This window comes from Heterocephalus glaber, unplaced genomic scaffold (assembly GCF_053883595.1).
Source record: "Heterocephalus glaber isolate CG9 unplaced genomic scaffold, H.glaber_assembly_v1.0 deba00001743, whole genome shotgun sequence".
In the NCBI taxonomy this organism is placed as follows: Eukaryota; Metazoa; Chordata; class Mammalia; order Rodentia; family Bathyergidae; genus Heterocephalus; species Heterocephalus glaber.
The window spans coordinates 891,766-895,488 of record NW_028258449.1 but is presented as its reverse complement, the minus strand read 5'-3'; positions in this window follow the sequence as shown (position 1 = coordinate 895,488).

The following is a 3,723-nucleotide window of genomic DNA, read 5'->3' as shown; positions in this document are numbered from 1 at the left end:
TTTTGGTACCGGGGATCAAACTCAGGACCTTGTGCTTGCGAGGCAGGCGGCAGCAACACTGAGCTAAATCCTCGGCCCCTCTCTTCACTCTTTTGATTGTTTCCTTGCTGGGCAAAAGCTTTCTAGTTTGATGTAATTAAAATAATCATTAATGATCCAAGTCCTATCCAGAAAGTCATTGCCTGTAATAGCATCTTGGAGACTTTTCCCTGTTTTCTTCAAGTAGTTTCAGGTTACCAGCCCTCACCTTAAGGTCTTTGATCCATTTAAGTTGATTTTTGTAGGAGAGAAAAGGGCCCAGTTTCAGTTCTGTACCCACAGACACCCAATTTCCCCAGCACCAGAGTAATAGAGGGCGTCCGACCTCTGAGGGGGTAATTCACACCCCTTGTGGAGAATCAGGGGGCTGCAGATGTGTGAGTTTACTTCTGGGGCCTGTATTTGTTCCACCAACCTGTGTCTGTGTGTGCCAGTGCCATGCTGTCTTCATTATGGTTTTGTGGTGCGACCCACTTTGCTCCTTTCTCTCAGGATTACTTTAGCTAGGCAGGCCTATTGCACTCCCATAGGAGTTTAGGCTTGTTTGTTTGTTTGTTTGTTTGTTTTTTCTAGTTCTGTGAAAAATGTTGGTGTTGATGGGATTGAGTTGAAGCTCAGGACCATTTTGGGTAATATGAAAATTTTAACAATATTATTTCAATCTATGAACTTGGGAGTCTTTCCACCTTTTAGTGTCCTTTTCAATCTCTTTCTTCAGTGTTTTAAACTTGCCATTATAAAAGTGTTTCATTTCCTTTGCTACGTTTCTTCCTAGGCATGGACGGGTATTGTGAACAGGATGGCTTTCCCGTCTTTCCCGCAGATTCTTCCCTGGTGTATGAAAAGGCTCTTGGTCTTTGTGTGGTGACTTCATATCCTGCAGCTTTGCTAAGTTTACCAGTCCTAAGAGTCTTTTCGTGGAGACTCTGGGTTTTTCTTTACAGAGAATGATATCATCTGCAAACAGGTACAGTCTGACTTCCTTCTTATTCGTATGTCGTTTCTTTCTTTCTCTTGCTTAGTTTTCTGGCTACAATTTCTAGTACTGCATTGAATAAGAACATGGGCATGGACACTTGTTCCTCTTAGGAACATGCGTGCACTTCTAACCTGTGTGATGCGTGATGACAATTGCACAGCTTTCACTCTGTTGAGGGATAATCCTTTTATATCTAATTTGCTCAGGGCTTTTATGACAAAAGATACTGAATTGTAGCAAATTTTTTTGTCACTCTTGTCATATGATTTTTGTCTTTCATTGTATTCATATGCTCACTAGATTTACTGATTTGTGTATGCATTCTCAGAATGAAACCAACCTGACCACGGTGCATGATCTTTTGATGTGAAATGAAATGTGATTTACCAGTGTTTCGCGGAGAATCTTGCAGCTATGTGCAGGAGAGATGGTGGTCTATGGCTCTCCTTTCCTGTTGTTGTCGTACCCTTGTTAGGGTGTGGTAACAGGCTAATGCTGGCCCCACAGAATGAGTATGGAAAGTTCCTCCCTTTGAATTCCAGAATAGTTTCAGAAGTATTGGTGCTGGTTCTTCTTTAAACATTTGGTAAAATTCAGCAGTGAAACCATCTGGTTCTGGGCTTTTCTTTGTTGGGAGGCTTTTTATTACAGATTGAATCTGATTCTTTCTAGTAATCTAGACCAGACTGGTCTAGTCAAGGCTTTATATTTAATGTTTTCCTTATTAGTCCATGTTTACAGTACAACATGTCTTCCTTCTCTGGTGGAGTTGGGGCATGGACACGACACATCTTACTTCCTTTTTTCATCCCCTTCCCTCCTCCTCCCTCTATCTCTTTCCCCTTTGAGAAAGATCTATTTTCCTAATTCCTGTGACATATTTTTATTTTGATCTTTATTTACAATTTGGGTTTTTCATTTAAAAGAAACTATGTGATATTTAAGCTCGTGTGTCTGATTTATTTCACTTAACATTATGGTCTCAAGGTGCATCCATTTTCCTACAAGTGATTCAGGTTTATCCTTCTTAGTGGCAGAGTTTTTTATATCCTCTTACTTCAATTTTGGTAGATCATATGTGTCCAGAAATTTGTCCATTTTTTCTAAATTTCCTAATTTATTAGCATAGCATATATATTTTCAAAATAATCACTAATGCTCCATTGAATTTCTGTGGTGTCAGTTGTAATGTCTCTTTTTTCATCTTAAAACTTATTTGGGTCTCTCTCCCTCTCTCTTTCTCTCTTAATCTAGCTAAAGATCTGTCAATTTTTCTAAAAAGAACCAATATTTTGCTTAATTGATCATTTATATTATTCTTTTAAACTATTTAATTTATTTCTGCTCTTATCTTTTTCCTTTTACTAATTTGGTGTGGGTGTTTTCTTGTTGTTGTTGGGTTTTTTGTGGGTTTTTTGGTTTTTGTTTTTACTTTTCTAAGATCTTGGGTTACATTATTAGTTATTTACTTGAGAACTTTCTATTTTTTATGTGAGCATTCATTGCTATACATTTCCCTCTTAGTAGTACTTTTGCTATATTGTTCCATGGATTTGGGTATACTGGGTTTCCATTTTCATTTGTTTTAAGGGACTTTTAAATTTCCCTTCTGAATTCCTCAGTGACCTATTGTTGATTCAAAAAATGTGTTGCTCAATCTCCAAGTATTCATATAATTTCTAAAGTTTCTCTTGCTGTTGATTTCTAGTTTCAATTCATTGTGATGAGAAAGGATACAGAGGGTTATTTTAATTTTTTTTTTTTAGCTTTGGGAGTCTATTTTGTAACCTGATGTGTAGGCTATTTGAGAGAAAATGGCATATGCTGATGAAAAGAATGTGTTCTACAGCTGTTGGACAGAATATTCTATAAGTGTCTGTTAAGTCCACTGACCTTTTAAAGCTTTCAGTGATAACAAACAGCTGGCTGCAGCACATGCCACCCCTGATATAATTTTGATGTTTCCTTGTTGATTGTTTTGTCAGGATGATCCTTTGGTGAGAGCAGGGTATCAAAATCCCCTAATTTTATTGTAATGGAGCCTGTATCTCCCTTTAGATCTAATACTGTTTCTTTTATAAAATTGGGTGCTCTGATAATTATGTGCATGTAGATTTATAATCATTATACCTTCTTGATGAATTGATCCCTGGATCATTACATATTGACTCTCTTTGTCACTTCTTACTGTCTTTGTTTTAAACTCCATTTTGTTAATTATACCTACAGCTACTCCTGCTTGTTCTCAGATTCCATTTTCACGGAATATCATTTCCACCCTTTCGTGTTCACTCTGTGTTCCTTTATTGGTGAGCTGAGTTTCTTATAAGTAATATATTGTTGGGTTTTGTTTTTTAATCTATCCAATTAGTTTGTATCTTTTAATTGGAAAGTTAAGATTATTTACATTTAGAGTTATTAATGAAAGGTATAGATTTGTGCTTTTTGTTTATTTTCTTCTTGTTTCCAATGCTCTGTTTCTTCTTTTATTTATCTTTTTGACTTAATACTCTATTGATAATATTTGATTCTTTTCTATTTCTCATTTGTGTATCTACTCTTCTAGTGAAATTTATACTTTTATGTTATGATTGGAGTTATCTTTCTTCTGGCTGTAGGATTTACTTAAGTATTGTCTGTAAGGGTGGCCTGGTGGTTATGGATTCATTCCCTTAGTTTTTCTTTATGTCAGAAGGTCTTCATTT